The sequence below is a fragment of the Ochlerotatus camptorhynchus genome, unplaced genomic scaffold, assembly GCF_037179485.1.
Source record: "Ochlerotatus camptorhynchus isolate MF236.1 unplaced genomic scaffold, CSIRO-AGI_Acam_v1.1 ptg000002l, whole genome shotgun sequence".
In the NCBI taxonomy this organism is placed as follows: domain Eukaryota; kingdom Metazoa; phylum Arthropoda; class Insecta; order Diptera; family Culicidae; genus Ochlerotatus; species Ochlerotatus camptorhynchus.
The window spans coordinates 1747560-1773959 of NW_027040494.1; the positions used below are offsets into that span (position 1 = coordinate 1747560).

At 40.0% G+C, this 26400-nt stretch overlaps 1 protein-coding gene across 1 annotated transcript in view; it reads right to left on the reverse strand.

Moving 5' to 3' along the window:
- The window catches only part of Mdr49 (Multi drug resistance 49), a 70812-nt gene extending 45490 nt beyond the window's left edge, over positions 1–25322 (reverse strand). Inside the window, exon 1 of the mRNA XM_065223151.1 lies at positions 24802–25322. The gene's annotated coding sequence lies outside the window, so the exon portion shown is untranslated. The remainder of the gene's footprint in view (positions 1–24801) is intronic.
- Positions 25323–26400: the final 1078 nt, after the last annotated feature.

A 26400-nucleotide genomic window follows, 5' to 3' on the forward strand; every position in this document is an offset into this window, starting at 1 on the left:
GCTGTTGAAACTTGGTTGCTTTGACCGACATTTCATTTGCGTTTGCACAAACCATTCCTATTTTAGAGGAAAGGTAGCATATATTTGCAGTGCTTAAATTCTTGAAATCCTCTAATAGCAAAAGCCACTAATTTGCCGGTCAATTAGAATATTCTTTGTTAATTTTTTCGGTTCAACACTTAACTGCACTTGCATGACTATTTTATTTTCAAAATATAGAATGGACAAAAATTCTACAAAAAGTGTAACAGTATTGTTTAGTACGGGGATTTGACCGTTGCAAGACGTTCACACATTGTCAACGTAATTTAACCATTTATCGGCAACACAACTGGTATACATTGTTAGATGGGATGTTACGTATTTTGAATAGTTTATATCGGAATGCTACGAATGCAGCAATGTTATGATAATTCAATGGGTGGAAGAATTTTTGCAGAACATTTTTTTCTTGGCGTATTACCAATACGCTTTCACTTGTACTTTGTTACCATTACTTTAAAAATGTTCAATTTTTTTTAATGTGCCTCATGTGATCGAGCATTCAGATTAATTCTATAACAGAAGCGGTGACCCACTGGGTGATGGCGCGATCTGTGCTAAATCTTTTATTTTTTTTATATCTTTATTAAGGAGACTTTCAGCCCTGGGCTGGTTCGTCTCCGTGCTAAATCTCGATGAACATTTCAAATGATCCAATCTGCTTTGATCGATTCTCTTCATCGACTTTCTCTTTTGATAACCACGCTACGCAAATGCATTTGGTGTTAATTTTTCCACACAGTTTGATAGCAGCAGTTCATATCTTGTGCTTAGAACGTTGAACACAGCAGGGAATGCTTTTGAAGTTGAGCTATTAATGGAAGAGAAAGTCGATGAAGAGAATCGTTCAATGCAAATAGGACCTTTTGAAATGTTTATCTAGAAATATCTGCAGCAAAATAATGACATGAGCGGGCATCGTTGGCTTTAACTCAGATGAGCGTGTAGACCAGTGTAGTGATATAAATATTTACCATTCCAATTATTAATATCACCAAGTCTACCGACCTTCTGTTCCGTTCCTTCAAATCGCTTACTGATTGGCACGGTACGATCTAGGTGGCTTCTGCTGACCATTGCTCTGCGGATTTCGATGGCATCGTTTTCTCGTCGATGTCCGTAATCGCTAAGAAGAAATAACCTTTTCGGTTAGATAATGGGCGACCTTGCCTTTGTATACCAACAGTAGTGTCAGAAGGAAGCGCCTGAGTATCGGCACCAATTCTACAAAGTGACCACCAAGCGCCACCATCTCGCTACAACAAACCAGAAAGTGGTACAGCCATTGCTACAACCTGCAACAGATCAACCAATCAAATCACCATGTTGCCACCATGTTGCCAGAGTGTATGGTTTAAATTTGGAAAATACCGTGTTGAAAGTTGATCCAAAGCTGCTGTAGAAAGGTTAATAAGTACCATGAAATCAGCTGAAATATTTAGTAAATCATTGTGTGCATTTGTGCATTTTTATTGAACATTTCAGCTGATTTCATGGTACTTAAAGGGTGATACGGTCAAAATTTGGTCAATATCAACTTGACGTATTTCTTTCAATTTTGCATTTAAAAAACCTGAACACCCCTCATTTTGAAGGTGCGTGTGTGTAGAATGTTGCTCCTATTTTGATTTTGGAATTCACTCTTCAGTTGTCAAAATGCCGTCCAAGCAAGAAGAGCAGCGTATCAAAATTTTGCTCGCGCATCGCGAAAATCCGAGCTACTCGCACGCAAAGTTGGCAAAATCGCTAAAAGTTGCCAAATCAACCGTTACAAATGTAATTAAAGTGTTTGGGGAACGTTTGTCGACAGCCAGGAAGTCTGGATCGGGGGGAAATCGAAAACCGGAAGCCGCTGAGACGACAAAGAGAGTTGCCGGTAGTTTCAAGCGAAACCCTAACCTCTCTCTCCGAGATGCCGCAAATAAGCTGGGTGTATCGTCTACAACCGTGCATCGAGCCAAAAAACGAGCCGGACTATCGACTTACAAGAAGGTAGTGACTCCAAATCGCGATGATAAACAAAATACGACGGCCAAAGCGCGATCCCGGAGGCTGTACACGACGATGCTGACGAAGTTTGACTGCGTGGTAATGGACGGCGAAACCTACGTCAAAGCCGACTACAAGCAGCTTCCGGGACAGGAGTTTTATACGGCAAAAGGAAGGGGAAAGGTAGCAGATGTTTTCAAGCACATGAAACTGTCAAAGTTCGCAAAGAAATATCTGGTTTGGCAAGCCATCTGTACCTGTGGCTTGAAAAGCAGCATTTTCATAGCTTCCGGGACTGTCAACCAAGAAATTTACGTGAAAGAGTGTTTGAATAAACGTCTGCTGCCTTTCCTGAAGAAACACGGTTGTTCCGTACTGTTTTGGTCGGATTTGGCATCTTGCCATTACGGTAAAAAGGCCATGGTGTGGTACGCCGCCAACAACGTGCAGGTGGTTCCCAAGGACAAGAACCCTCCCAACACGCCAGAGCTCCGCCCAATTGAGAAATACTGGGCTATTGTCAAGCGGAACCTAAAGAAGACCAAAAAAAACTGCTAAGGGCGAGCAGCAGTTCAAGGCAAACTGGCTTTCTGCGGCGAAGAAGGTGGACAAGGTGGCTGTACAAAATCTGATGGCAGGGGTCAAGTGTAAGGCCCGGCAATTCGGATTTGGAAAAGCGGAAGCCTAACTGAATATTTTTCCTGAATTTTATACTAATTGAACTTGAAAAAGAAATTTAATTTGATTTTTTAAATAAACGATTTCACCGATTTACACGCGTTTTCCCTTGACCAAATTTTGACCGTATCACCCTTTATTAACCTTTCTACAGCAGCTTTTCCGATGATATATGGTACGATTACACTTCAAAATGGTGCAAAGCGGTGCATAGTAAGGAACATTTTCAAATGCTTAATGTACAGTTTTCTTCATTTTAGGGAGCGTACTTTAAATATTTACTGAGCATTTTAAGATTTTTAACGTATTTTGATCAATCATTTAAGGAGCAACCCGATCTATTTTACGGAGATTTTTTTTTACTTATTAAGGAACATCGTCATTGGCACCGGCAGAAAGGGTTTGCGGATCTGTCGAGATTCGATTCGTGCAAGCACAAAAAATATATAGGAAATTGATTTAGATCTCCATTGTAATATTTGTTTAGTCCTTCGGCTCCACAGAGCTTTCAAAGATATTGAGCCTACTAAATAAACATTTTGGAAAACATGGTTTTCGATTCAGATACTGACCGTTGAGTGTGACAAATATGTTGGATTCATCCCACACACCATGTTTTTTGTCTAAATGTATTTGAACAGTTATCAAATTTAAGTACATGTTTGAATTAACTAGTTATGTCGGCTACAGCTTGAAAGGCTGAAAATGCTGATGGATGAAGTCACACGAATCAATTTCAACAACGAAGTTTTTTTAAAGGGCCCTCCGAACTATTGGTTCTCTGCCAGCTGCAAAATACCTATCAATTTGATCCACCAAGATCAATCGAATCCAAATCAAGCTGATCAATATCCCAAAATTTGAGCTAATTTGATGGCGAACTGATTCTGCACTGGTTCTTTGAAGTTTATTTAGGAATTACTATAAGACAAGTGTATTTTTTGTCGTTCTAGCCCTACACCATAATGATTTATGGAAAAGTAGTCCATCAGAGCCCCCCCCCCCCCTCTTACGTGAAAATTTTCCAGCTACAACTTTGTTGAAAACCACTTTTTAATTGAATGTCGTCAAGGAAATTTGTTATAAATTAATTTCCAAGTTGATAACTTGCTGGTAGGATTAATCGGCTGTTTTCAGGGCAACACTGCATCTTGCCCTTATGACATAATAGCCTTGATTTTTTGTCCTATTATTCCAATGTTGTCTGCTGAGTAGTAGATGAACCATGTCAGAAGAACATCATCTTCCTAATCAATTAATAACGAATTATCCTAACGTTCAATTTTTCAATTCCCACATAAACTTCAAAGGGCCAAGTGCAGTATGAGTTCGCATCCTAATGAGAACAAATTTTGTGAAAATGATCAGGAGCTGATTTGAAATCGTTTGAACTTGGTGGAGCTAAATCAATATTTTGAACCATGAAAATTCCATGCGCATGGATCGGTAACAAATAACCCCACCGGTAATTGGTTCGTAATCGTTTAACTCATCTTCCGCTTGAAATACTTCTATAAAACCACAATCTCTTAACCCTCAAAAACTGAACCCCAACTGACTGAAATCAATCAGTTGTACCAGCAACACGAGAATGTGACAGGACTACTCGATCAACAGTTCTCTGTTGTTTTCTTTAGCACCAACCAGCCACTTTTAGCATGCACGCAGAACGTAGGTACGCTGCCGATCTCCTTGGAGCTCGCCGAGCTTAGTTCATGAGACACAGCATATGTGACACGCATGAGGCACGTAGGAACAAAAAAGAAACGCGAAATAATACGTCTCGAAATGTACCAGGCACCTACGATCTTATAGAAAGCGTGTCTCTATCACGCGGGATGGATGCACGTGTACATTAACTCTGCCGAAACATAACAGTTGTGCCTCTACTACCGGGTCGTTCTGAAGGGCGTCTCGGATGTTGCACGGGATCCCGTAGAGTTCTCGTGGTCCGTGGAAGCAAGGGCAGTTTATTAGTATGTGCTCGACCGTCATTGTTGTTCTGCAGGTGTCGCATCTTTGGCGGAAGTTTCCGCCACTGCTGCTGCCCAAATATTGCGTTTTTGATGATTATGAGTAAACTGGACTCACATTTACGTTGATCTCATTGGCCGTGAGAACGTCAGGCGCGCCAAACACAAACCGTCACTAACTGTCATCGTTGGCCAAAACAGATTGAGGATACTTTTCTTATAGTTGGAGTTTCGTTGTAGTCGAAATACGTATCTGTCATAAGCGAACCCCACACGTTTCAATATATTGACGCGGAGGGGAATTATTGACATGATGATGTTAATACAGAAATATTGTCAATACCGATGTATTGATGTCAATATAGAATGTATTGACAATACGATTATTGTCAATAAAAGCTATCGTCTAGGGTCCACTATAGATACCAAAATTTATATATGGGAAATGTTGGCTTCGGCAATACCTTAACCTATTATCGTCAGGGGGTAAACAAAGTCTTAGAGCACTCAAATTTGACCAATAGATGCTCTGAAACACAATGTATACACATGTTAAAATTGAGCTCCCAAGAACGTTGTTTACCCCCTGACGATAATAGGTTAAGGTTTTGCCGAAGCCATCATTTCCCCTAGTTGAATTAAATGGAAGATAACCTTTTTGCTGTTTTATTTAAGATGTTATGTGTTCAATTATTGCCGAAATCAAGCAACCAAATTTTCCAACCCGAAAAATGCCTAGACCGGACCGGGAATTGAAACCAACAGCCTCTAGCATGGTTTTGCTTTATATCTATGCTTTAACCAAGTGGGCTTGGGGAAGCCCCTGAAAATGCTGTGGTTGTCATTTTTTAATCGCCGCATAGAGGGATATTGGATATTTCATCAATCTAGCTATTCTAAAGTCGATTTTCAACCAAAATTGATTCTAAATTGTTGTTTTGTATACGCAAAGGATAGGAGAACAATACTCTATACTTCTATTGTTTTACCGTGCAAGTACCATATTATGAAAAGCTCCATATTTTGAGCGGCTAGACAGCTGAAGTAAAAGTATTTAATATTTATTGTTCTGATCTTTGTTAGTTAGATGGAGTTAGTTATTTTATAAATCTTTCAATGGTTTGTTGGTGGTTTTAGTTAGTGAGCTCTCGTAAATGTGCTATCCAAAATATGGCACAACTTCTCACACTTTGTTCCTTAATGCTGTACATATAAAATACCTCACAAGACGAGAACAGTTTACACAGGTTTGTAACTGGTCAAGACGCTTAAAATTGTCAGAAAGGATTACTCTACTACTGTTACTGTGACCTTAAACCGGGGGCAAATTTATATCTATTTAACGTATTTATCAAAATAAATTTCCACAAAAAAGAACATTGATCAACTAACGATTTAAGGCTCAATTGACTAAACTTGGTGAGTTCGTTCTATTTTGTAAAATGTTATCGGTTCAAACCAGTAACGTTGGGAGATCACCTTTTTGTGGTGCGTTACTGGTATAAGATCTACCACCGAACCCTAGTCATGACAACTTCAAACTGGGGAATAAGGGTTTTGCAGTAATCATAGGATCACATTTTAGATCAAGGACTAAAATGTGATTCTTTGATTACTGCAAAATCCTGATTCCCCAGTTTGAAGTAAGTTCTTTGATTACTACTTTTTATGACTTGATAATAGTGACAAGACTCGGATAGTGACCACCGCCGTTATGCATTTCTATATTGTATATTTCAAATCAAAAATATTGTTTATGTTCATAATCCTTTTCCCCCTTGTCCTTCTCCTTTTCCTTTCCCTCTTCTCTTTTCAGAAAGCGAGTAATGGTGCTATAGCCATAAGCCATAAAAGGCTAGGACAAGAATTAGTGCTCATGTCCCAACCGTCAGAAGAAAATGGAGCATCACTTAACCTTTCTAGCTTGGATACCTCCAACGACCAACCAATCATATAATTACCAAAATCGGAACGTATGTTTCTTCCCTTTATTGTATTCTGGAGCATCGTGTTTAAATCTTCTATTTAAACAGGCCTGATGTTTTCTGAATCATCTTGCCCCTTAAATGTTGCACAGTAGGCCTGGCCGTTTTGATATGTGTGACGCATCTTCGATGTGAAACATATATCAAATAGACAAGAAAATTGATGGGGGTATATCCATCATTTTCCAGGATGCTTTCAAGAACTGGCTGTGTTGGTGTTAGATTAGATTAGATTAGATAAGAAAAAAAGAACATTGATCAACTAAGGATGTTAAATCCAGTTCCCATGAGGACTCTATCATGAAGAGCTTTGAGTGGGTTGGTTTATTTCCTTTAAACTCCGTTATAAGATAAGCAATTATAACGGAATTTAAAGGAAATAAACCAACCCACTCAAAGCTCTTCATAAAGGGATTCCGTTAAGAGGTTCGACAAATTTAAAGGACTAGGACTCTATCGTTGTACACAGATATGATATGATATCTTATCATATTGCATATTTTGTTTATTTTTGAGAAATTTGTTGAAATTTAAAATTTGAAACTGCCGATCAAGCATGGGAAAATTAATTCGCCCGCACGAGCACCACAGAAACAAAATAGCCATCCTCAACTACAAACAGATTTCCGAACGAGTGTAAACTATTGCTTCCAAGGCACTCTGCAGGTAGACTCGGAACTGACAAGAGTGCAGAGACGTTGATAGAGACGCGCAAAGAAAATTTCTATCAAAACAGCAGCACGGTTTTTGAGGGATCTTTTGGCAATGTCATCTTTCTTCAAGTGGCTTCAACTCGGTTTCAGATGACTTCCATATAGAGCCGCAATGCTGTTGAGAAAATTTGAACGTTCAACCGGAACTGAATAAAAATGAAGTGCGCGGCAACATTTATTTAGAATTAGAGGCGAACCAGCCATTAGGCTGAAAACCTCTTAAATAAATAAAATATGTACGCAATAATGGTACGAAGCAAACAAAACGCGTTTTACACCGCTAACTGATTTGTGCTATTGAACAGACTTTCCATGGGCGACAGTGCTGAAATTCTCCTACATTCCTATCGGTCAATGAGATCTGAAAGCTCGCAAAGTGATCCATGATTTTTTTTTCTCAGGAACATTTGCGTTACAAATTTAAGCGAAAAAATCAACTTGGGTACGCCACTTTAGCAAGATGTTCAGCTCGTTCAGATTTAATGCAGTTACTTATTTAAACTATCACGAACAACCCAGTGCACCAGCAGTGAAAGAGAACAACTGGAATGACACACGGCCTTATCGATCAAGTGTGTATACGTGCCAGATATAGGGTTTTTGATCTCATTTCCGACCTACTAAGCAGAACCAGCGCATTACCTCTCTTTTTGCTGGGATATGAACAAAAATTGAATGATTCTACTATAGATGACTTTTAAATTTTCTATTTCAAGTTTCTATTTCAAACTAATTGAAATGGCATTGGATTTCCTTCGTCCTACGGATGAAGGTAGAAAAAATAATTCGCTAGGATTGCTTGTAGCTGTTGTAACTTATGAACTAACCAGGGCTGGCAAATGTCATTTTCAATGAAAGATCTCACGCGATATTTTCAGAGATACTTCTGTCACTATCATTGGATGAGAAAACGATGATAGAGATTTTCTTCAAAATCTCATCGAATTTTTCGTCATGACAGAACGTGACAGTGTTGTGATCATCGTTATTACTAGCTCATTTAATACTATTAAAGTTTGTATTTTATTATTTTAATAATATATCCTCTCTACCGATTACATACGGTAGTTTGCTTAAATTCATCTAAATCAGTTAGAAATGTAGATGTCAAAACCGCATAAGAATTATTCTCATGAGTGCTTGATCATCGAAAAATGACAAGAAAGCTAATGATAGGTAGTGTGGTCTCGTGATAGTGAGAGGACCTGTTGTCTCATCGTCAAATGATGGCCGTGATATTTACCAGCTCTGGAACTAACGCATCGATACAAACTTATTAACGATTTGTGCATTGTTAAATCATTGACAATATTGATGTTTTGTGCTCGGTAGAACGGAAATGGGTGATTACGACGAAGTAGCGCTCTACCCTACCTACGCTACGTTGAAATGACGACAATAAATACAATCTCGGAGACGAATGTGCGTGCCAGCCGGCCGGCTTCGCAACGGCAATGTATCTACCGAGCTTACTATTGTAGCAATTAAGACGTGAAAACCCTTGCGGTCATGGAACTCATGTTTTGTGTGCTTTCAGCTAACAAACGTCCTACTACAAATGTTATCGTCAAAGGAGACGGGCTCGGCGTAGTGGTTAGCATCCATACCTCGTCACGAGTTCAAATCTCATCCCCGGAAAAGCCACGAATAACCTAAGAGTGTTAAAGTGACGAATACCTACTATAGTTTTCCTGGTTCGTGATATCTCCAACATTGAATCCGAGCGTCTGGGTTCGATGAGGTGTTCAGAGCTATTCTTACGCCCTACTCAGCAAAGGTATCTATGCGCATAATTTCTCTTAATTGTTTTTCGTGAAAAAAGCATGCCGTGCGTAAATGTTGCAATTAAAGCTTAGCATTGTGAACCCGTGAATCGGCTACATCGGAAGTGTCTGAGCGGGAATGTTTAAAAAGCGAATCTGTACGTAATGACGCTGCCACCAGTTATGCTAAATCAACTGTCTGATAATTAGCCAGACAGCGATTAGGAAACTCATCACTTGATAACGGCACTAGAACAGAGTCTCGACAGCTTGGGATTCTTTGTGCCGACGCCGGAACGGAACTAGGTACACTGCTTCATTAGCTAGTTAACATTACAGCGAATTCGTCTTGGTTTGTACTTCCTTACACTAACGTAGAAACATACGGAGCCTTGAACTTACGTAACGGTGACTTAATCTCGCAATTTCAATTGAGCATCATCGGAACCGATGATGGTTAGTGGAAACATGACACTAATTGATTATCGATCTACACAAGCCGGTAGCGCGTCCCTTTCACTGTTCTAACACCCCACGCTGCTGACGACGATGACGACTGCGGCGGCCGTTGGGTGGCGGCGGTGGTTTTGCACGAACAGACTGTGGGAATTTCAAGCCAGCTGGGCTTTTCTTTATTCTCACTTTCTACCAGTCCATTCATAAGAAACTACTGCACGGTAAGCGAGGTGCTAATAGCGGGAATAATGCTAAATCGATTGCATTTATATGAACAAGCAGTACGGCTTGGCGCAGTTATTAACAAAAGGTAACGAATGACTAACGATCGGATGAGTGATTTTTTCGTCACTATATAGTGTTGCAATCGAGTGATGGATATGGACATATTTTGAAGACTTGCGGTATGAAGTGAAATAGTTGGCAGAACTTGAATGTTTAATTCGATCATGCAGAACAGAGAAGGAAATCAGCGATGAGGATTGCATTATCAATATTTGTTCTTCCGGCTTGCTTGTTGGTTTTCACAAAATTGAACGTAGCAAACAGTCATATTTGTGGGTACCGTAAAACATTTGTGAATACATTACAGCTTGATACGATGGGGATTCAATATGATAAAACATCCATTCATTAGTATAATTTCAACACAACACTTTTAAGCTATTTTCACTAATTAATTTCACCAGTATTCGATAATACATATGTCATTCTACTCATGAGAGTGACATTTACATGTTTTTAATGATTCAATTATTATTTAATTTTTTTATTGAACATATCAATTAACTACAGGGAAGTAAAACATTGAAATTAGTATGTTTGTTCAGTGTCCGTAAAAAATTGTGGATAAACAATAAATCTAGCCTAGTCTAGTCTACACAAGCACAGCCAGTACTTGAAAGAATTCTGGAAAATTATAGAAATACATCCATCATTTTCCTTGTCAATATTAATGCTACTAGCTTATCTAGTCGCTAGTAGCTATGTGATACAAATAATAAGCGGCCAGGCCTACTGTGTACCGCGGTTATTGAATGTTAAATGTAGATTGCAATGAATAATTTTACTAAATAAAGACAGTGGTTTACATTAAATCCACAGGAAATCATAGAACGGAGACGTACCGTACTAACCATGTCCCAAGCGAGTGGAGTTCATTAATATCCGTCGGAAGGTCACAATCAACAACTAGCTTGGTCGCCTCCGTAATCATCGTTCACCTCCTGTACTCACGGAAGTCCAGTACCCAGCTCTCCAGCCCCATCGACATGTTCCGAACATAGCCCCGTTTCCTCTCAACAACCAACAAGTCAATCCTGCGAATATCCAAATGGTTCCCAACAGTCGGACAGTTCAGCATCGTCTCGCTGCTGCTGCGGCCCAGCCAATTCCAGGTTCATCCACTGCCCCTGGTTTATCATACGCTGGTGCTGTCTCAGGTGAATCTGTCGACGATTCTCCGTTCACCTCGGAGGAACTTGTGACGCTCGTGACGGAGGTCATCATAATCATGCGCACATGCAAGACTCGATCTGAACAGCTACACGCTGCCCTGTCCCTTGTCACTAAGTATGGACCGTGAAGCCATCAAGATCGTAAATTAGAATGCTTGCTCCTTGAAGAGCAAAAACATCGAGTTTGTGGACTTTCTCAACGAACGGCACATCGACATAGCCGTCATCACCGAGACTCACTTGAAGCCCGAGCTGAACGTCTTCCTTCCCGACTTTAGGCTCGTAAGGCTTGACCGCACCAGCTCCGGGGGAGGGGGAGTGGCCATCGCTGCGAGACGGAACATCAGCTGCCGGCTACTACCATGCTTCCAGCTGAAAATTATCGAAGCAATCGGAGTTAAGGTGAGCACATCGCTTGGTCCAATCACCATCATCGCGGTCTACTGCCCCAAGCAAACCAACATTAGGGACGGCTCGGCCGCAGACCTCCGAAGAGACATCATCAAGCTAACACGACGGCGGCAAAATTTCGTCATCGCTGGCGACCTGAACGCCAAGCATCAAGCCTGGGGTAATATTCGGCGTAACCAGAACGGCACAATATTATACAACGATCTGCAGGAAGCCCACTACAACATCCTGTGTCCGGACACTCCCACCCGGTTGAGTCGATCCGGAGCTCATGCTACCATCGACATCTCCATCAGTAACATTGGCGATAACATCTCTCAACCTATCGCCTATCAGGAACTGAGTTCGGACCACTATCCGGTGGTGGCCGAAGTAGGTTCCTCGGCCAATAGGTTTCAAGTTTCCTGGTGAAATTACCATCGTGTCAACTGGCAGCAGTATCAGCGCTGTGTGGACACAGCAATCGATTACGACGTCCTACCGTAGTCGTTCGAAGAAGTCGATCAGTGTCTGCAAACCATCGAAGAGGCGAATCCCGTACCAGGGAGCAACACGTACCAGCATCCAGACAGGTGAGTCATACTCTGAACCTTGACAGCCCAACCAAAGATCTTATCAGGCTCCGTAACACCATTCGTAGGCAGTTCCAGCGTTCTGGGCTGCCCCACTTGAAGACCAATGTCAATAGGCTAACCAAAATTATCCAGGCCAGGATGGTGGAACTCAGAAATAACGATTTTGCCAACAGGATTCGCTCTCTCCCAGATTGCGCAAAACCATTTTGGAAAATGAATTTTGAAAAATAAGTCGAGACCGATCCCTCCGCTTTTCTCTGTTGACCAGAACTTGGCCCATCCCTACTCATAACCCCAGTTGAAAAGGCCAATGCCCTTGGCAAACATTTGTGATTTCACATAATCTTGGCCAAACCATGGTGAGCCCCCATGGGCCTGCCGTACTGGAGGCAATGTCTAGAGTCGCTGACACCCCCATAGTAGAGCATGATGATAGTAGAATATCGGTTGATGAGGTGAATGCAGCTATTAGAAGCACTAAAGACATGAAGGCTGCGGGTATGGATGGTGAAGTCAACCTCGAGTTCAAGTTCTTCAACCATCTTACCATTATCTTCAACAAATGTTTGGAGCTTGGCTACTTCCCTGCATGCTGGAAGTTAGTCAAAGTGAGTCCAATACACAAGCCGGGATCCTACCAGTGCCCAAAGCTATCGCCCCATCAGCCTCTTGTCCTCCATCTCGAAGCTATTCGAAAAGTTGATACTCAGCCGTCTGCTGGTGTTTTCAAATAACAATAACATCTTTCTCAAAGAGCAATTCGGGTTTAGGAAAGGCCACTCTACCATCCACCAACTCGCACGGGTTACTAACATCATCAAGCGGAATAAGTCCGTTTCCAATACATCTGCCATGGCATTGTTGGACGTCGAGAAGGCGTTCGACAATGTCTGGCATGATGGTCTAGTGTACAAGCTGCATCGATACAACTTTCCGATCTACCTCGTGAAGATCATCAAAAACTACTTGTCGGGCAGATCATTCCAGGTCTACTTGAACAATGTCCCCTCTGATACGTTCAACGTTGATGCAGGGGTCCCTCAGGGTAGCTTGCTTGGGCCTATCCTATTCAACATTTTCACGTCAGATGTTCCTCCCCTGCCGGGTGGTGGTATCCTGTCAATGTTCGCAGATGACACCTCCATCATCTATAAGGTTCGAGTGATCCGTGCTCTGGCGAGTAAACTACAATCAGGCCTGGATGTTCTGCGATCAAACCACCAGATCATTCGTGATTTGGCAACCTAGTTTAAGTAGTTAGGCAGGTTCCTGTGCTCAAGTAGGTAGGTTATCATTTTTTTTTAATTCAAACCAAAACAATCCCATAAAGAGTATTCTGTAAATTAGCGCTAAACGCAATCATCACATTAGAATAACCAATTAACTAGAACAAAGATGAAGAGCCAAAGGCTAATCAATTGAAATGTTAAACCAAATGTTGAAACATAAAAAACAGAAAATAAAGGTAAATTTTATTTGAAAAAAAAGCCTCAACTCATTTTTGCTTCGAACGGTGGGTAAGCATGTAGCAGCAGCAGCAGCAGCAGTAGGAAGGCGGTTCTTGTCAAGCGCGCAGCGTTCGACTTTTGCACCTCGAACTTTGCGCGTCGTTCCCGTCGAGATCACTGGCTGCAGGTAGCGGCGTCGCCTCGATGGCGTAAGCGCTCCTTGTCTGAATGATAACTACAAATCTCGATTACCTTTTCGAAAGGACATATCAGCTTTTATAAACAACGCATTTTATCGTCGGTTTGGCATAACTGATAGCTTGCCCCACATACTAACACCACTATATCAGGTAGGGGAAAATTGCCTCTATCTGATGCTAGTGTTAGCATGCGTGGGTGAGCTACCAGTTACGCCAAATCGACGATCAAATGCGTTGTTTACAAAAGCTGATACGTCCCTTCGAAAAAGTAATCGAGAAATACTTCTTGGGCTGTGTACCATTTGCCGAGTTAAATTTAACTCGTGGTTAAACGTGACATTTCGAAAGTTATTTTCAATGTTCGAAAATCCCGGAAATTGATCAGTTTTCAAATAGAACTCAGCCACGGTTATCAAATTTTAACTTCTAGTCGGTCCGAAATAACATCGCTCGTATAGCAGGGTTATTCGATAACTCATCTGTCACTTTTAACCACGAGTTAAATTTAACTCGTCCATTCTCAAGTAACATTGCAAGTTTTACCGAGGTTTTAAAGCAAGCTACAAGTCTAAATTGTGGTCTACAGAACCCTCGTAAGACCAACATTGCTACTTGGGTTGGGACACAGCTTTGGAATTAAAATTCATAATATACGCTCAATTTGTTTGACCAATTAACCCCCCTTCCTCCTCGTAGCGTGTTTTGCTATCCCCCTTGACTACTACGTTATTTATGAAAGTTCCCTGAGCATTGGGCAACAGTGAAAATCAGCAGCACACACACACACAAAACGGGTTGGACATTTTTGTGAAATTTCGGTATTAATCGTGAATATCTCGTGATAGGAACATATATTTTAGCTTGAAATCCCTCCATTTGATTCTCCATTATTTTGCATAAGAAAAAATGGTGTTTCTGTGGTGGGAAAAAAGGATTTCCCTACACAGCTGCAGCTATAAGCTATGAAAGTCCATCCTACTTGGAAATTTATGCTATAGAACGGTTTTTAAAATCCCATATTTGTTGCTGATGGTGGCGAGGCATAGCAAACCGTTCTATTTCAAAATTCTCCAAGGAGGAGGGACTTACGAGGTAAGCATTCTAAGTCTCTCCTACTTGGAGAATTTTGAAATAGAACGGCTTGCCATGCCTCGCCTCCATCAGCAAAAAATCTGAGATTTTATAATTGCATTTAAATAGGTACCGTCGAGTTTTTTTTTCAGTACTAGGTACTGAAATTCGACAGTGAGGGTTCAAAAGGGCTTACTTGCAATGATAGATTCTCTTCATCGATTTTCTCTTTCCATTGCTACAGCTTAGGGAAACAATTCAAGCTGAACATTGCATCAGGTCCTAATTAACATGGACAAGATTTTCTTCGTCGACTTTTTTTTAACTTTATTGGTAATTATAATGGTAATTTTTAGCCGTTGGCTAGTTCATCTCTAATTCGTCGACTTTCTTCTTGTATCCCCTCGCCCATTTAAAGACATTCCCATGTAGAAACGATTATGTGCTCAAGTTATTAACGAAAGAGAAAGTCGTCGAAGAGGATCGATCAAAGTTACTTAGGACCTAATGAAATGTTCAGATTGAATATTATTTGATTTTTTTTTTCAATGTAGTGCTGTAACAGGTTGTATTGGCTATCAAAAGCAACAGCAAACGCACCGAGAAATGTTAATCTAAGCGAGTTATTACCAAAAGAGAAAATCGATCATCGGTTACGTCTTTATGTATGCTCACTGTCGAATTTGTAATCTGTGATAGATTTGGAAGCCACTATTTTTTGCACCACATAATCGCTCAGTGTTTTTATGCCAAATGATGCATATAAGGCCTATTAAGCACAAGCCGCACGTTTGCTGCAGTGTAGTACACAAGGAGTTTCAATTTCATGCGTAATGTCACAAACATCCAAGATTTGTGCCCTAGGAAACGGGAAGTGATAGGGAATATCGACCATCATGACGGTAATTGTTAGACGCTTCAATGAATCACCGGAAGCAAGCCTTACTCATATCTGATTGTAATTTAGGAACCAAATATATCGCATTTTTATGAGGTCCTAAATTTAACCAAGTTTTACTAAGTAGGAAATCCCTCGGGAAATCCAAAATATGTGCATAGGACCGAACTCATAGGTCAATTCTACTGGATTTTAAATCAATATCTAGAAAAATGCACGTGAATTTCACATACAGCATAACGTTGTCTACGTCAACCATGCGGTCGTGTCTTATACACAACCCCACCATTTTTTTTTTGCGTAGGACTACGTCTTTCGGGAAGATAGGGGTACAATTTATGAAAAGCGAAAAATGAAATTATGAAAGATTTTGAACGTTAATAACTTAGCTGCCCCTGGACCAATTTCAATTATGTTATCACCAATCGATCAGAAACATTTCTACGCATCGATATCAATGCTCTTGACTGTTGATTTTCAAATTGAAACTATTGAAAAAGTGATAAATGTCAAGCATTGTCCAAAAGCTTCTAAATAACTAACAAATCCACCAATTACGTACATGCATGTCCTGCTTCCCCAACACAGTCATCAGAGAATGGTTCCTAGATGAAACAAGTCGAAGTGACATTCGCCTCCGATCTTCGGGCGTGTACGAATAGGGAGGATACAATTGCGGAACATTTTGTTGGCAATTCAAAACCACACGCCCCCAACGACCACACAAAATGCTGTTTTTTTTCCTTGGATTTGTTTTCCGTGCTGAGCACCAATGCTACCCACACCCATGCTTGGCATACACAGTTTTGGTCACGAACTGCTCATTTGCTAATGGATCACATCATTCGAGCAGTTTAAAATGACGTTTCCTACCACTCGAACTTTAACGTGGAACAATATTTTGATATTTTTTCTTCTACAACCTCGAGAAAATAGGGTCTTATTTGTTATATGCTGAAAAATCTGGAATTTATTGTTTCATTTCCGTAAAATCGCTGGTAGAAGGTTGTCCCAAAACTGCTCGACAATATGATTAATAACTTTGCACACAGTTGACGGAACATAGTTCTTTTTGAAGCAGTCTCTAGAGTTGTAATCTTGTAACCAAACTTGGAAGCAGGGGATACTCTATATAAATTATATTCTAACTCTTTTCTGAAATGAACTTGGTGGCCCTGAAAATGGCCGTTTTGTTACATTGGTGATAAGTTTTAATTTCCGAAACCGTACAGAATGCGTCCCTGTCGCTTTAGAGCGTAGACGACAACCATGGCCGTGACGGTTTTGCGCTTGGCGTGCCTAAGGTGAATCATCAATCCAACATCGTGTCATGCTCTCGACCGTATTGCAGGGCCTCCATATTGCCCAAGGCCTCCAACACTCCGAGGACAACATCAATCTTGGAAGGCACTTCTTCAACCGTCAGCTGGTTATACAAAACCACCCAAACAATCAGCCCTTTTCATGGCCACCACAACTTTCTACAAAAGAGTTGAGTTATGAAATTCACTTAATTCCAAAACAATATCCAAAACAACAAACTAGAAAATCGAACAAAAATTTCGTAGTCCTACGTCAACAATGCGGCTGTGTCTTGTACACCACCCCCCAACTTTTTTTTTCAAGAAACTTCACCCGGGAAAAAGAAGACGAGAGAATAGAATCTCTTCTTATCATTTATTGCGCTCCAAAGAATATTATCCCAACGATGGTGAGTACAATTCACCTAGTTTGTTGACATTCATACTGGCATAGCGACCGCATTCATTTTCTACTGCAATTAAAATAGCTAAACCGCACATTACACGCATGGCTGCTCTATATTGCAGTTTATCGTAAGAACCAACTGACGGGACAAGAATAGCAACAATTATAAAGGATGATACGGTCAAAATTTGGTCAAGGGAAAACGCGTGTAAATCGGTGAAATCGTTTATTTAAAAAATCAAATTAAATTTCTTTTTCAAGTTCAATTAGTATAAAATTCAAGAAAAATATTCAGTTAGGCTTCCGCTTTTCCAAATCCGAATTGCCGGGCCTTACGCTTGACCCCTGCCATCAGATTTTGTACAGCCACCTTGTCCACCTTCTTCGCCGCAGAAAGCCAGTTTGCCTTGAACTGCTGCTCGCCCTTAGCAGTTTTTTTGGTCTTCTTTAGGTTCCGCTTGACAATAGCCCAGTATTTCTCAATTGGGCGGAGCTCTGGCGTGTTGGGAGGGTTCTTGTCCTTGGGAACCACCTGCACGTTGTTGGCGGCGTACCACTCCATGGCCTTTTTACCGTAATGGCAAGATGCCAAATCCGGCCAAAACAGTACGGAACAACCGTGTTTCTTCAGGAAAGGCAGCAGACGTTTATTCAAACACTCTTTCACGTAAATTTCTTGGTTGACAGTCCCGGAAGCTATGAAAATGCTGCTTTTCAAGCCACAGGTACAGATGGCTTGCCAAACCAGATATTTCTTTGCGAACTTTGACAGTTTCATGTGCTTGAAAACATCTGCTACCTTTCCCCTTCCTTTTGCCGTATAAAACTCCTGTCCCGGAAGCTGCTTGTAGTCGGCTTTGACGTAGGTTTCGTCGTCCATTACCACGCAGTCAAACTTCGTCAGCATCGTCGTGTACAGCCTCCGGGATCGCGCTTTGGCCGTCGTATTTTGTTTATCATCGCGATTTGGAGTCACTACCTTCTTGTAAGTCGATAGTCCGGCTCGTTTTTTGGCTCGATGCACGGTTGTAGACGATACACCCAGCTTATTTGCGGCATCTCGGAGAGAGAGGTTAGGGTTTCGCTTGAAACTACCGGCAACTCTCTTTGTCGTCTCAGCGGCTTCCGGTTTTCGATTTCCCCCCGATCAAGACTTCCTGGCTGTCGACAAACGTTCCCCAAACACTTTAATTACATTTGTAACGGTTGATTTGGCAACTTTTAGCGATTTTGCCAACTTTGCGTGCGAGTAGCTCGGATTTTCGCGATGCGCGAGCAAAATTTTGATACGCTGCTCTTCTTGCTTGGACGGCATTTTGACAACTGAAGAGTGAATTCCAAAATCAAAATAGGAGCAACATTCTACACACACACACCTTCAAAATGAGGGGTGTTCAGGTTTTTTAAATGCAAAATTGAAAGATATACGTCAAGTTGATATTGACCAAATTTTGACCGTATCACCCTTTAGTCTAGTATCGAATTTCTTAGCAGGTATTCTGCCGCTCATGGCAAGTCCGTCCCATAGCACAAACCAGCAAGCCGAGAAAAACGCGTTTTAGATTTGCATCGCACCATACGTTCTTATGTGATGGGATAACCCGTTTTGGTGTTTTCCAAACTTTTTCAGAACAAAGTTGCTGATTTCATCCATATAATGAAAATATGGGTCATTTGATACCATTTCTATTGACAAAAACGCAATGGGGCCGACTTGCGATGAGCGACAGTATTGATTGAGGATTATTTTATGCCATTCAGTGGCGGTGTCAGGCTATAAGTGGGACCCCTCAAAATATATTCACGTCAATATTTACTGCAATATTTTCGGTAGGGCTCATAATGCTCAGATCTAATCTAATCTAATCTAATCTAATCTAATCTAATCTAATCTAATCTAATCTAATCTAATCTAATCTAATCTAATCTAATACAAACGCAGTCAGTACGAGAAAGCATCCTGGAAAATGATTAGGTTAGATGAGGTCTGATCATTTTTCTTGTCTAATTAATGTTTACAGCATATCTGAGATATGATATTAACATCAATACGGCCAGGACTAATGCGTTGCATTTGCCGCAAAGTTGATTCTTGGAAATGAATGGGAACATTTCTTGAATCTACAGGGGTGGAAAGATGCGTGGACATACCGTACCAAACGCTCCGAGTTACTATGTGTAGTTGTGTGTAATGTGTAAATATTTGTACAATATTGAAGAATCATCAAATAATGCAATGGAAGGATCCTACCGAATTTTCTCCTATGTTGGTAATGATTCGTTTGCGCTTAAAAGTTTCGTTGGATGCATCCGCTCCTTGTTTATCATGGGGTTTGGGATGCAGCTCCTCGTCATTGCTCGTGTTTATGTTTAGTCCGTCGCGTCCGGACCAGATCCTTAGCCATAATCTTGACCGCATCCATCTGATTTTCTTTGGCCAGCTTTTTGATGTCGGCGATGATCTTCTTTTCCTGCTGTTCCATTTTCATCTTCTCCCGATCCAAATCCCGCATCGCTTAATTCAGAGCCCGCTGGTTCTTGCGCATCATCTCGTCCGAAGACATTTTCTTACCGAACAGCCACTCCATTTTGCTGGTTGTTTTCCGGATCAAATAGGGTAGAGCGCTACTTCGTCGTGATCGCCTATTTCCGTTCTATCGATCAGAAAAGATCAATAATATCAATGATTTCACCGTACACAAATCAATAATAGGTTTGTTCCGATGTGTTAGTTCATTAGCTACAACATAAATCCTGTTAGAGCGCATTGTATGAATATTTACGCTCATTATTCTCAAAACAAAAGAAGCGCTCCTTGCGAATCTCGTTTTTCTACGTTTATCCGTAGGACGAAGAAAATCTAATGGCGTTTCAATGCGTTAGGACGGAATTAAAACTTGTAGGACGGATTTAGAATCAAGAAGCAGTATTAGATTTTAAACAATATCTCAATAATTTGTGATCCTTTATCAAATCCTATGGTACGTATGGAAAGGTCAATAAATTTAGAAGTCATCTTTGACAGAAATATTCTAGGGGCATCCCACTCTAAACTTTGTATTTCTCGCATTATACTCAGAAAGTTCTTACTGATATCTAAGATACCTGCAAATACTTAAAAATACTTAAGAAATATTTAGCGCTAGTTTGTTACCTCCGTTGCTAGACAGATTTCATTCGATTATTTACCCGGTGTCTTCCGAGAATTTTTGTGTGCGTATTTGGAAAAATCAAGTATTATTTTTTAATTTATTGCTTTTCTGTAGGAATCGAGGAGGCGACCATTTTGATTCAAGGAATATTACATTGCCAAACCGATTCACATGTGATTCAAAGCAAGAATAACGAACTATTTGAAAAGTTACTGTGGAAGAAACTGCGTGTGGAAGCAAATTCCCTAAGCAAATGTTTCTATCCCAAAACCATGTCTCCATAAAGATGGATTTTTCGTTCATTAGGTTCTTGACCGTTGGACGATAACTTCAGGCCTTTACGCTGATTGAAGCTGAATAAGAAGTTGCGAAAGCTTTCTGCACCATCCGCAAAGCCACATCTCCTATAGATTGCCGCCGAATAAGAAGGGAATCACATTTCCTCGGATTTGGAACCTTCGATGCTCTCCTGCTTAAGGCTTATTAGGGTAGAGAGCTACTTCGGCCTAATCACCCATTTTGGGCCTATTTAGCAGAAAACATCAAATCAAACCATGATTACGGCGTTAACAAGTCAATTATGCGTTTGGTACGATACTTCTGTTCCAAATCTACCGAACGAAGTCAATAAGAAAGTGTGATATGAGTTTAGAATCCGAAGGCTGAGTTTGGCGTCAAGAAGCAGTGTTAGATTTTTAACAATATATCCACAATTTGTTTCTTTTTATCAAATCTTACGATACGTACGGAAAGTTCAATAAATTTGGAAAGCATCTGCAGTTAGAATATTCAATTTTGTGAAAAACTTCGTTCTAAAAATAGAGGTAAAGGGCGGGTTGTGCTTACTAGGCCCAAAATAAGATGTAAGCCGTAATAACGCTGGACATGGTCAAACCAACATATTCGCTCCGTGTTAATCTCAGATCCGTTCTCTAATTGATTCTATCATTCATCAGAAACGGCTATGTGTTAAAACTTTAATTTGGACTGTTTGGGGAATGGTTTGAAATAAATTCATACATTTTAACTTAGGATTATTTTACATGAAATTAGTACAAATAAGTAACGTGTTGGAACTAAATCGTTTTATTTGGTATATCAATGGTTTGTTTTAAATTATAATTTCAGAACAGATTAATATTTTTCTTGTCCTTACTTACTGGTAAAAGTGAGAAATTCATGTTGATTTCACATAAAGCCTTCGGTTGCTATCAGGATACTCACTCAACTCCCTCACCAGTCCGTCATAACTCATCTTTACCGATGTAAATTTATCAAAACGCGGTACGATACGACCACCAGTGGCAATTGTAATTAGTTCAACTTCGAGCCCACCAGCACAACGAATTGCTGGTAGTTATGCTTCATTGGCCTCTGGCAAATAACCACTGTAGTCCTAGCATCCTTGGCCAGCTTGAAATCAAAAATTTCATAATCATGCAGCTTGCTGATAGTTCTTAGCCGAATTGACATTCAACATACGCTTTTATTTTGGCAGTTCAGTTTGAAATCTAGTTACACTACCGATCATAAGATTAAGGACACCCCCAAAAAAACCATGAAAATATGTTTTGTTCAATGAGCTCTCATTTAACGTTCAATATTCGATCTCCAAAGGTTATTTGAATGGTATCAATGGTATAGCATAAGTGTTCTACTATTCCTTTTATTCCAAAATTTGGCCAACCCAATTCTGAGAAAATCAGTCACGATTCTTCAGAGTAAATTTTGAAAAATATTGTAACTTTGGGTGAACTTTTAGCACACAAAATTTGAAAATTATATTGAACAATTTGCCTACGAGGAATGTTCCATTCAATACCTTTCAAATGATCTAAAGAGAACGAAAATTGGACGTAACATGACAGAGATATGAACATAACAAATTTTTCATACTTTTTTGGGGGTGTCCTTAAACTTATGATCGGGAGTGTACGAGTTCGAACGACAACGGCACCATTAACCTCCAGCTAAGCAATATAATTCAAAAGTTTGATATCGTACTAAACAGCCAGTTCGAAATCATAAATAATTCGCCATCCCTGCTCTAACTGGTTCGCTGAAAGTAAAATGTTTTTGATGAACAATTTCATAACTAGAATTAAAATATTGTGTGTGGCAGGATAATTTCTCAAAATGGGATTATACCTGTTCTCTGTTTATAGCCGTACGACTGCGCCCATTGATTTAACATGCGGCGGCTCTTTATCCAGGATTCGATCCTCAAGCCGCTGCCATGAAATACTATCTAAGTTACACACCTGTGTAGAATCCTTATGGGCGGGGTTGCATCGCGCTTATGAGCGGCGCACTTCGACCGTCATCAAATGATAATTTAACAAGAGCGCGACAATACTTCCTTATAAACATGATCACACTACTTCATTTAATTTAAAACATATTGAAACTAGTATTATTATGCTTTAATACGTGATTAAAAGTAATCATTGACGGAATATACAACAACAAACAACTACATTAGTAACCGGTCACTACGATTAAAAAATCCAAATCTTAAAATACTTAAAAATACTTAAGAATACTTCTCAGATACTTGGAAATACTTAATTGATACTAGAGCTATAGTTTAGAGTGGGATGCCCCTAGGAAATATTCAATTTTTTGTTCAAACCCGTTTAAAAAAGAGAGGTAAAGCGCGGGGTGTGCTTAGTAGGACGGAAATTAGATCAAAAACCCTAGTGGTAAAACTGGTTGAATAAAGCGTAACTTCGGTGGTCTCACAAGCTAATCTTGCACAAAATTGGATTATAATTTGTTTTTCGAATCTGACTGTACTTGTAATCGGAATACCGGTCATAAATGCACTTGGAAAAACCTTCTTTCGGCCATAAAAAGAAAAACTATTCTTCAAAAAAACTTATCGATTTTCAAAACTGGCAAATCATCTTCAGATAAAACTTGGAAAACCGCGACGAAAACATAATATACGAGCAATTTGAAAGCAGAATTTTTTCACGTCCGTTTTGAAGCAGAGCACACTTCGATCGTAGGGCTCATAATGCTCACAGTACCAAAACTGTGTATCGATTCTGTGAGCAAGCTCGTTTCTCGATAACGGGACAGTGGTGCTGTGACACAGCATTGCCAAGCAGTTTGCAGGTTTGGTACTCGGACTGTTAATACCGAGTTGTTCTATCCCATTGATGGGCTTAACCGAGTTAAATTACGTTGTTTTCGAAGAGTAGTGGAGTGAGGTGAAATATTGAAACTTAAAACACGAAATAATTTTTTTTTTCTATTATCGAGTATTGGCATATGGTTGCTCGTGTGTTGTCCACTTTGGATAATCAGTTATAATTAAGCTTATAATTGGGTTCTTTAAGGGTATTGAGGTAAATGCATATTCGTATTCTGCATTAAAAATGGAACCCAAACCCAAAATTTCATCAATTTTGGTACACTGGAACTATTTTAAATAAGTACGATTACATTTGCAAAAATCACCTTATTAGCGCCCCTCGGTGTCACTTTGTATGGGAGCGAGCTGTCAGTTTGTTAGTTTAGTGTCAAACAGTGAAGTTATGATTTTGCTTTAAATCTTGATTTAAAAATCGAGATGAAAGTGTGTGGGTTCGAAAAAAATATCGCTGTGCTCCGAAAACGAAGCTCTTTCAGATGATGTATAAAAAACGATACATTTTTCAGAATTAAAGAACCCAATTAAACCAAATTAAATTGAATGTAGTATCACAGACAATTAGACATAACACTCTCAAGCTATTCATCGAACAAGCATTTAACGGTATATTTTAAAGAATCTTAGTTGGTAGTACCGCCACCTGTGGCGCGCATGGTCAATTCCCTTGCGTTTGACATTCACACACTACCGCCATCTTCAGCGTACTGCCCACACCAGTGTACTCAACAGATAGCGATAATATTTTAGCGACGATGTTTTAAAAAGAGAAACATACAATGTGTTATGTCTGTTTGTCTGTGGTAGAATGTTTGAGGCAGTTATAATTGTAAGGTGTTTCTCATGGAGACGTGCGGTATGTATCTGCTAACCAGGTGAATCGTATATAATTTTTCCCATTTTGAATTTGGGTTTGATGATTCTAATTTTACATTTTCCATCGTAAGATGCGTTAACTGCTTGCTATGGAACAGTCAATCGAATGGCTATGTGCCAAAAAGAGCGATGACAAAATTGCTATAAATAGCACCAATGCTACCAATCAATTCTACTAGGTACACGTTGCACTTTTTTCCAAATTCTAAAAGTAAATAATACTATGCTTCATGCTGCCATTAACACTCACCGTAATTATTGCTTGGACCGACTTGAGTGACTATCCATTAATTCGTCCAAGTGATTCGTTCCACTGTAACAACACAAGCTAACTGCACACTAGTTTGTTTGTAAATATTTCGTATCACATCTGCCACGCGATTAACGCGAGTTTCCAAATAAAAACACACAAATATCCGTAACACTTTCAGCGGTTTTACTCCTTTGTTCTTACCACCGAAAAACTAACGAGGCACCTTGAAATAGTTCTACAGTACGGTCAATGGACGGCGAAATTTCAAACAAATCTTCTTAGTTTGTTTTCAAATACAGTTCGCAGCACATGGGAACTTGCACAACATGTTTTACTCGATTCGTTTAGGTTCAAAACTTAAAAATAGGTTTCGTTTAGGAAAAGTTTATCACAATCGGAAAAAAAAAGAACGGTGGGACACACGGGAAAACCGAAAATAAAGGAAAAGGAAAAACACTCACGAGCCCCCCCTCGAAGTGGAAAAACAAAGGTACAAAATCAGCTGTTGACCTCGCGAAATGCCGCATTAGACTGAATCTCGGCCGGAGCAACTCAAACACTTTTATGCAATTTCAAGTGTAAGGTTAGTATATACCGATACAGACTGCTACTATTCAGGTACCTACTGATGTGATTGGGAGATGTTCTCGGCGTTGGCGGCGCTCTCCCACAGTCAATGGGTGACTTTCCTGAATATGATTCTCTCTCGGAGCCAGTGCAGCACATGTGCTCTAGTAGAAACGGTAGAACTGGATGGCTAGGAGAGAATTGTTTACAGTCCACGAGCTACATGTATGGGTTGATGTATGCAGAATGCACCACGCGGTCGACAAGGACGTCTTGCATGGCGCGGAATTTGGAGACGATGAAGAAGGGTGAAGTGGGTGATGCTATGTACAGAATCGAGGATGAATGTAACTTGCCATGCATTAATATGGCGTTTCGTATAGTGCAAATGGGATTTCCTTTTCTCTTGGAATGTGGCGGGATTCAGGGAGTTCCCCTGATTTTCGGGATTTCTTTTTTCTTATTCAACGGCTAAACAGACATAGAGAGTGGCATACCCTAGTCATAATGTAATATAATCTATGACCATCTAAAATAAGCTTGCAACTTCGAGGAGAAGGTTAATTTATTGTTTTCAAATTAAGAGTCAAATTGTAGCATCAATCATATTTATAATAATTTTAGTTTCCTTCTTAAACCAACTATCTTGAACCCATCACCGAGTTATAATCTGTTTTGCCGTTAATCAAATGATCATCCTTCCCTATAGGCAGATTTTAGGGTGTTCTTGCTCCTTATTCTAGTAGAACTAGCCTATAGCTAAAATCACGTTAGTAAAGTTTAAAAAAGAATTCCCCAGTTATACATTGAAAACTTTTTGTGAAAATTTACATATAGTGTGGCAAGCACAATTGGAAATCGAGAAATATCCAGAAAAATGTCTATGACTGGCTTGGTAATACCAACCGATGGAAACTAACGATTTATAATTGGCTCACTACTTGACTAGCCTATTGGTCCCAAACAAACGATTAACGTACCCCATTCTAGTTGAAATTCTTGTATTACACTATGTTTGTTTTGATTCGC